Source organism: Hippocampus bargibanti, linkage group LG05, assembly GCF_051943395.1.
Source record: "Hippocampus bargibanti isolate YZ-2025 linkage group LG05, ASM5194339v1, whole genome shotgun sequence".
In the NCBI taxonomy this organism is placed as follows: Eukaryota; Metazoa; Chordata; class Actinopteri; order Syngnathiformes; family Syngnathidae; genus Hippocampus; species Hippocampus bargibanti.
The window spans coordinates 26,860,001-26,869,723 of record NC_142738.1 but is presented as its reverse complement, the minus strand read 5'-3'; the positions used below and the strand labels follow the sequence as shown (position 1 = coordinate 26,869,723).

The 9,723-nt window shown below is 40.4% G+C and overlaps 1 protein-coding gene across 7 annotated transcripts in view; it reads left to right on the top strand.

Annotated features, from left to right (window-relative positions):
* The first annotated feature begins 1,569 nt into the window (after positions 1-1,569).
* The window catches only part of LOC148898355 (F-actin-monooxygenase mical2b-like), a 76,586-nt gene continuing 68,432 nt past the window's right edge, over positions 1,570-9,723 (top strand). For all 7 annotated transcript variants that reach the window (XM_088997521.1, XM_088997518.1, XM_088997517.1 and 4 more), the window contains exon 1: positions 1,570-1,733. The gene's annotated coding sequence lies outside the window, so the exon portion shown is untranslated. The remainder of the gene's footprint in view (positions 1,734-9,723) is intronic.

Here is a 9,723-nt window from a genome sequence, read left to right as displayed (position 1 = left end):
CGGCTTTCGTTTTGCTTGATAGGCTCAAAATGTGTCAACTTAATATACAATTCCTTTATGATGTTTCTGACGTCATTCTACCTAATCTTCAAATGTTGATCGGCTGTCACAGCAGTTATTTTCCACCTGAGGGCAGAAAAGGACAAAACATTTTAGGCATCGTGAATCGCATCTCTCTCTCTCTCTCTCTCTCTCTCTCTTCTCTCTCTCTCTCTCTCTCTCTCTCTCTCTCTCTCTCTCTCTCTCTCTCTCTCTCTCTCTCTCTCTCTCTCTCTCTCTCTCTCCCTCTCTCTCTCTCTCTCTCTCTCTCTCTCTCTCTCTCTCTCTCTCTCTCTCTCTCCCTCTCTCCCTCGATATTCTGGTTTCAAATAAACCATTCTGCATGTTCTCTTCATGCTTGCTTTGGATTTTCTCGAACTAAATTGTCTAAAATAGTGGATGTGGTATTCGTACACATGCCCTGTGATAGATTGGTAACTTGTCCAGGGCACACAAAACTCAGCAGGGATGGCCTAAACTTGTCACAATTATCTGTGACCCAGATGAGAGAAAAACATATTGACCATGGATGGATGGGGTTCCCAAAATCCCTGGTGGCACCCTGGGAAACTTCACCTTTCAGTGGTCAGGATTTCAGTGGTCAGGATTTCAGTGGTCAGGATCATAAAATAAAACCCCAAAACCCTGACTACAGTATAGTGATTTACAAGTTGGTGTAAATAGCAGAACCAATTTGTTGTAAGGTTTAATTGGAACAGTACAATTAAACCTTAATACAAAGTATACCCCGAATACCTTAGTACAAAGTCCACTTTTAGATTGATACTTATTACTGACCTATTCATCCAGTTCTGTTGGACGCTTTCCCAATTTCCCTTTGACTTGCTCGTTTTCATCACTATATATATTGCTTATCAGCCGGAGGTAATTTGAAGTTATTGTGTCCACAACAAACATTTAAAAGCAGACATGTCTGCTTGTGTAAACATGTTTGGTATTGGTATTGGTAAATACAAAAAAAAGGCCTGTACCTGAATTATATTAGAAATTATATGAATCATTCATGAGCTCCGTGTCTATGGGACGATGCCAATGATAAAGTTGTGTCAAAGTTGGAATGAAGTGGGATCCTCATGACATCATGTCATGAATTAATGAATGAACATAATATTACGATGACATATAGTGTCATTTGAAAGCCCAACATTCCATGATGATGTATGCTTCTAAAGGGAGACGTGATTAATCTGCACTGAACGTTTAAAATGTTGAATGATGAGATATCCAATGAGAGGCACACTCGCGTCGTGTGTTAAGCTGTTGATTTAAATAGATCGTTTCCTGTTTAGCAAAATATACCATTTTGAAGCTGGCTTTTACAATCATGCAAATCATAATGGGTGATTTTTTTTTAATTATATATTTTGGGCTAAAATCAATCATAATCTGCATTCGAAAATGCTGATAAAGCAGCTGTTGGTGTGTTTTATGTTGAAAGATAGGACGGAAGCGTATGATTCCTGTTGATAAGCCGTGACTTCATGCCGCTATTCAATTCAGTGAAGAAGTCGCAGTCGGGCAGCTGTTTTATAAGGAGCAAACTTGTCACTCAACAACCGCACTAGCGTTTTGGCATTCAACACAGTTTGTGCAATTACTTGGGGGAAATTATTTGAGACAGCGCGGAATAATGACTGAGGACTACCGAAAGATTTACTGAAATGAGCCTCGTGGTAAGTAGCTGAGACTTAATGCTCACGAAGAACGTTACTTTGATTTTCGCACCTGACTGCAATTTCCCAATTTCTTTCTTACAAACCTGTTTGTTTATTAATCGTGTTTTTTCCTGAACACGCTGGAGTTTATTTACACAATTTCCCTTCTTGTGGAACCATAACAGGTGAATGTAAGCGAGCGAGGTGTAATGTTCACGGATTTAATTCGGGAAAGCCGTAATGTCAACAAATTTCCGATAAGAGGCTGCGAGCACAGCCACTATCGTGAACACCGTTGCAGTTGATCATGGAGATTCTAATTATACTTTTAACAGTTTAGATACGAAATTGAAATCAAAATGGAAATCAGGAACGTTGTCGGATAAGTACCACATAATTTTGCTCTCAAATGGCAAATTTCGAACACAAACAAACGACACTGGAATATAATCTTCACAGATTGGATCAGGACTCGTCCAAATGTAGATGAAAATCCCACTGTGAACATCCCTCCATCCATCCTTCTTCCTCCCCTCTAACCCTGCACTTCTCAATTACTATAATCCCAATTTAAGGAGCATTGCTCGAACCAGAAATGTCAGACTTCTTCTGCTCTACACTTCAGCCCATTATGATGAAGGTAAATAATTGGAATGAATTTATATTGCAGGTTGACAGTTTCTACATTTTCTCTGCGCACCCCTAAAATTCCAATTTAAAATTTTTCGCAATTGTGGTACTAGCACAAAAAAAATATGTATAGTCTTCAACCCGCTACATCAGGGGTGTCCAAAGTTGGTCCTAAAGGGCCGCTGTTATCTTTTTTTCCAGCTCTCCAAGGAGTAAGACACCTGATTTCAATCAGGGTTTTAAATGCTGCTTCAGAGCTCGCTGAGGAGCTGATCATCTGAATCAACTGTTGTAGTGCTTAAAAACAGGCAGGACAGTGGCCCTCCAGGCCCGGAGTTGGACATGTCTGCTCTACATGGTTTGAAAACAAAAGTTTGCTCAATGACGAGCAGTCTAATTTATAATTTTCGTTAATTTACTGTATTTTCCAGTGTATAAGGCACACCCAAAAGCCTTCATTTTCTTCAAAAAATGACCCTGCGCCTTGTATCTTCTTCTTTTCCTTACGGCTTTTCCCTTCATGGGGTCGCCACAGCAAATCAGATTCCTCCATCTGTGAAGTAATATTGATTCACAAGAGGTCTCGCAACTACTGTCAGCAGCCACCGACTCCATTTCCCCCGTAGAAGTGGTAGTGCGCTGCCCATGCTGGGATATATAAAATGGCGCTTCATTTCGGTCATGTTTTAAAATGACTGCACCAGGTGGGATTTTTTTTCTCGATTTCGCCATAATTTTCAGGTTTTGACACAATGATAAGAAAATAGTTCATTTTTTGCTTGTTTGTGTATGTAGTGAAAAAAATATATTTCAGAAAATTTTAAGGGCAAAATATTGCTTGAATTGCTTAGAGGTTCTAAGGAACCTTGTTTTAAAGAATGAAGATTGGTAATCTCTAAAAATATATATTTATTATTTTGATAAAATCTTGGAATATTCAGCATGTGACTACCTGACTGTTGTTGACATTCCCTTTATCGCAGCACCGTGGATACATGGAACGTAACCGCAGCCTCTACCGCAGCACCTCATAATGTGGTGTGCCTTATAATTGGAAACCTGTTTTAAACATGTCATTCATTTAAGGTGCGCCTTTATATATGGAAAAAAATTGAAATACACAATTCATTGGGGGTGCGTGCGTCTTATAGTCCAGAAAATACGGTAATATAAAATTAATTTTGTTAAACTTATTTATCTATTTAAAATATATTAAATTGATTTCCTGATGGTTGTGTCTATACACTATTTACAAAAAGACGTTCACCAACCAATCCAAATTCAGCTAAAAGCAAACGAATTGACGAACCCCCAATTTCCGCTTGTCTTAATCGATTTACCTCTCACCATCATTGCCCATTGAAGACCACCAGCATAATGAGAGTAGTCCACAAAGGTAGTGCTCTCCAGCACATCCTGTAAGGCAAGGGTGTCAAACTCATTTTTTGCCGCGGGCCGCATTGTCGTTAAGGTTTCTTCTCGGATGCTGTTATGAATCTGGGGAAGCCATTAAAATGTTTTATCCTTTCCACATATTGCATCTAGAGGACACAAAAAAATGAATGAATAACTACCGGTAGTTTTCAAATTTAAAGTCCAAAATAATGAGTGTTATTGTGGTTTACATACGACAATTTGACATTTTTGTACTGACTTAGCAAGCATCATGGAATTTCACAAGTTCGATTTGATTTTGCGGGCCGAATAAAATGATGTGGCGGGCCAGATTTGGCCCCTGGGCCTTGACTTTGACACCTGTGCTCATAGGACTTGAAAAAGAGTCAGTACTCTGAACTGCTGTTGGTCCACAGACACAAACAACAGACAAGAATTATCCCCGGGGTGAACGCAAAGGTACAGGTGATGGGACGTGGCAATGAGTATGCCCACTGCTGCTCTGCACCACTCACCATGGCCAACTCCAGACTGGAAGACAGTCAAACCCCGTTTGTGAAAATTGGTACCAGGGCACAATGTGGAGGCAGGTTCGTCAAATATTCTCTGCCTTGTACACCAGCTTGGGCTCTTTCCCTGCAAGATTCGATGTCTGTAGAGGTAGCTTCTGCAGCCGGTGATCGGACCTTTGGCTGGCACTCAGCTCATTGCACCTGACCTCTTTGGCACCTGCCATCGGTAGTTGAATGGAAAGAGGGACCCAGCTGAGCCACCAGGCGCTCGCCAAAGATCCCCACCGCCTGGTGCCAGAGAGAGCCCCCTGATGAGAAAGGGCAACTGAGTTCCATCTATTGTGCTCATCATAAGGGGTCTTTTGAGCCGTACTATGTCTGGGTCCTCACCTTGGTTCTTTTTGCCATGCGTGTACCAATGGCATGAAACCCGAGATTCTATGGGTGTCAAACTCATTTTTGTCGCGGATATAGTTACGGTTTCCTTTCTTCTTTTAGAGGTCGGTTATGAATTTTACGAAACCATACACAGTACATGTTTAATTCCCTCCACAACTGACATCTAGTGCACAACTAAATGACGAAAAACTAATTTGAAACTGAAGTCAACATTAATAACAGTTGTTGATTACATATGACGATTTGAAAGTTTTGTTCCGAGTTTGGCAGGAATCATGGAAGTTGACATGCTTGATTTGCTTTCGAGGGTGACATAAAATTATGCGGTGGGCCAGATATGGCCCCCTGGCCGTAGTTTGCCCTAGAGTAGCCATGGGCAAACTACGGCCCGCGGGCCACATACGGCCCGTTAGGCTTATTAATCCGGCCCGCCGAACGTGTCCAAATTATAGTAAAAACTGTCTGAAACCCATGACAAAAAGTTTGCGGACAAGAGGGCCGACAACTCTGAAAAGTTGCCTGTTCACTCTGAAAAGTTGCCTGTTCGGCCATAAAGCTGCCTGCCCCATTTTTCACAATTTGAAACACAATAAGATGACTAACAGCAAAAAAAAGGAAAAAAAAAATGTCGCAAAGTGTAATGTTTCTTCTTATTTTTTTAATTAAGGATATACCGATGACAAATGCTCCCTTGCTTAATTTATGGTAAATATCCCTTGCTGAAGATTTTGCTCCTGTTCTCCAGTGTGTCTGCAATGTAAGCATTGCGCCGTCTGTTACGAGCAGACTAAGCGCCTTTCATATCTCAAGTACATTTTACAGTCACGGTATAATATATGTTTACGTTTTGTAGCGTCATAAATTTTGTTAGCTTCTTTTGAATCTTTCTTCTGGCCTGAGGTTCTGTGCATCTACTTCGGAAAATGACAAAATAACAACCTTACACTCTGGAAAGTTCGAAGCACGAAGCAGGCTTCTGATTGGCTGCCGTTCCGAGTATGCAAATTTCAGCTGCAGGTAGCCAATGTCGGCGTGCTTGGCAACGATACACGTATACTGTTTGCGCATGAAGGTGGCGAGTATGTAGAGCGCACGGTCAGGACAGTCCATCCATGATTTTGCGGAGTTTAACACAAGTAGATATGATTGAGCTCGAGTATTTCGTTGTGTGTCTGCAATGTAAGCATTGCGCCGTCTGTTACGAGCAGACTAAGCGCCTTTCATATCTCAAGTACATTTTACAGTCACGGTATAATATAGGTTTACGTTTTGAAGCATCATAAATTTTGTTAGCTTCTTTTGAATCTTCTGGCCTGAGGTTCTGTGCATCTACTTTGGAAAATGACAAAATAACAACCTTACACTCTGGAAAGTTCGAAGCACGAAGCAGGCTTCTGATTGGCTGCCGTTCCGAGTATGCAAATTTCAGCTGCAGGTAGCCAATGGCTGCCATATGGCATATGGTAGAGTAGATATGATATAGAGTAGATATGATTGAGCTTGAGTATTTTGTTGTGTAATATGTTTTGAATGTTGACAGTGATTCCATTTTTCATTAAAAACACGCATTCTTGATAAATCCCAGTGCGTATGTTATTTTAATCTATTTCCATTTCCTCCTCCCAGTAACTGTGAAATAGTATGTAAATGCCATATCTTGCATATTCCTTGAGACAAATGTATGAACTGATAAGGGCTGTTTTTCACATTTGAAAGACAGTTAATAAATTCGGTTGTGTTGTTACTGTGCTATGGGGTTTGCACACACTACATTTAAAGGACAACCGACACCGCCGGACAAGTTGTGTCCATAATTTGTAAAATCGCTTAAAATGACTTCTACTGAGCGTATTTTACAAAGATTCCACCGCATGTAGCTATATTTTACGTTTTAAGACTCGCGCTGAATATTCCAGAAGTCTTGTTTTTGAGCTGGTGACGAGTCCTGACGTCACGTCACGGAAAGAACGCCCCTGACCGAGAAAGGACACACTGTAGCAGTCCTTTTATCACGTCAATGCATCTTGCGGTACTTTGGTCTGAAAACTTCATGTTGATCCGTGTTGATGGCAAAATTAGAAGAAAAACACATAAATAACGAAATAGTGAATCCTTGTGTGTTGCACCAAGACAACTACAGTAAAGTCTCGTTATATCGATATCGGATATATCGATAGTCCCGGTTATATCGATACTATTTCTATGCACGCACGGAGAAAATTACATGCAAACAGGGTCGGATATATCGATAGTCCCGGTTATATCGATATTTTTTCGGACTCCCTTGAATATCGATATAACGAGACTTTACTGTATTTGATATTCGCTGACACAAATTCCTAGGAGACAAATCAGCCCATTACCAACGGAGCTCTGGCGCCATCTTCTGCATTTTCTGGGTGCTACATTTCTGTCCAGATACCTCAAAATGACACGGAAAGACTTCTTTAATCGATTGCAAACATTCACGCTTTCCTCTTCAGAACCCTTCTTCCAATGACTACTAACTGCAGACTAGTCTGAGGGGTGCACCTCTGTGGCGGAACATCCACCGAACCCCTGAGACGGACTCACCCGAACCCCCAAAGCATAAATGTTTGCAACCTGGGTTCAATCGAACCCAGGTTAAGAACCACTTATCTAGTGCCTAGACAATTTAGCTTATTGACACACACAAACCCCTCTACTACGCTAAGGAGATGGCTCGCTTATGGGTTTTTATTATTCTTCATAATTATTTATATTTTGCTATTGGAACACAGTGCATTCCACTTCCCTTGAAATAAGAATGTGATTATAGATTTACAGTACAACACTTCTCACGTTGTGTAAACATGCTTAGCACACTTTTAAAAAGTTATCCATGTTTTGGAATTCATTTCCATAGGTTGGCATCTTTACAGTTGACAAACTGCCTTGGGACTTCATCTTTTTTATCTGCTTCATTCTTGCTGCAGTTCAGACATTTTGCTTACCTGGTTGCCATGCTGAGGCTCTGACGTGGCTAATTCATGAGTCAGGCATGGAACACTATTTCTACGACATATCCATCTGGTTAATTGGGTTAGTATGCACAATACTAAATATTGTTGCAAGAGTTCAACTGATTTACAAAATACCAACAACTGCGCACTGGGCACGAACACATTTTTGTTTGTTGATTATATTCATGCATGTTATTTAGAAGCACCACTCGACCCAGGACAATATATAACATTACATTCAATAACGATGAAAGGTACAAATAGTCAATTCAAAATTAATTTTACAGGCAAAGTAAAAGTCATTGCATCGAGTAGGTAGTTTTATACATGTTTTTTATTATTTGAAGTGGATGAAACAAATTACGTCTCCGTGTTGGGCTGGTAGTAACTTCCAGAGATAGGGAGCAGAGCGACAGAATGTTCTGCTCAGATTTCAAGTGTCGAAGTGAAAGAAGTGGCGCGAGATATTTGATGTTGGTCTTAGAAATTCACTCAAGCTAGAAACTCATCTCATATTCCATTTTTTTTTTCGGGTAAACATATTACTCTTTGCGCTCATTTTGCGAGTGAGTGGTCGAGCTCTTCCTTTTTGGAACTGTAACAGCAGTAGGATGCAACTTGCTCAAGTTACCACTGAGGGAAGTTGGCACAACACAAGTCTGAAGTTTAAAACTTGGCACTCACCTCTGCTTGACAGCAGTTATGCCAGATAGAATACCGTATCTTCCGCACTAAAAGACATTTTCTTAACAGCTCGAAGCTCATCTTAAAACCTGATGCGCCTTGTCATTACGATAATATAAACCCCAAAATGCGTCCTTGCTAGAGGCAAGCGTACAATACGGAGTTCAAACTTAATGCTATCGGTTTTGCCATTGAACACGGAAATGGAGCAGTGGCAAGAGAGTTCAAAGTTAACAAGTCCATGTTATAACTTGCTGTTCATTAAAGGACAACCGACACCATTTTTCAGAAAAAAAAAAAAAACGTTTTATAGCATCCAAAACATGCAGGATGATCTTTTTAGTCAGATGCAAAACACCAATAAAAATGACTAAAGTGTCCAAAAACTACTTCAAATTGAACCCGGAAGTGCCCAGTTTCAGAAGGTCCCTCCCCCTTGATCGAGAATCAAAACAATGGCTTCAGATTCTGAGAAGATGCTTTCTTGTTACTCATCCAGTTATGAATATGATTCGAATAGTTCTGAAGAGGAAAGCATAAATGTTTGCAATCGATTAAAGAAGTCTTTCCGGGTCATTTTGAGGCATCAGGACTGATGTAAAGCACCCAGAACATGCAGAAGATGGCGCTCAAGCTCCGTTTGAAATGGGCTGATTTGTCTGCTAGGAATTTGTGTCAGCGAATATCAAATAGTTGTCTTGGTGAAACACAACGATTCACCATCACGTTATTTGTTTTCCTTCTAATTTTGCCATCAACACGGATGAACACGAAGTTTTCAGACCAAAGTACCATAAAATGCATTGTGTGTCCATTCTCGGGCAGGGGCATTCCTTCCGTGACGTGACGTCAGGAATCGTCACCAACTCAAAAACAAGACTTGTTGAATATTCAGCGCGATTCTTAAAACGTAAAATTATAGCTACAGTAAAGTCTCGTTATATCGATATTCTCGGGAGTCGGAAAAAATATCGATAGAACCACACGATTGATATATCCGATCCTCCGCCGAACTGCATTAAAAGGGGGCAATAAATGGGGGATCTTTGATATGGCATGTAATTTTCTCCTTGAGGTCATGGATTGCGTATCTAGCATGCTTTTGTACTGTAGTGAAGTGAAACAAACTTGTGCATAAAATAACGTCATTTATTATATTTATAACGCACTCTTGTAATCGTGACTCCGAGTAGCACTCGACATTGTTCTATACACACACACGAGAGAAACCATGAAAGCCAGCATGTACATACTGTATGAAAAACTGATTATTGCAAGTGATAAAGATATCTGAATACAACACAACTAAATACATGCGTTTACATTACTGATGTTTACATTACTGACGTTGATAAAGTATTCTGCGGCACGTCGAACTCTTTCGCGAAGGAGGATTTGCTCCTT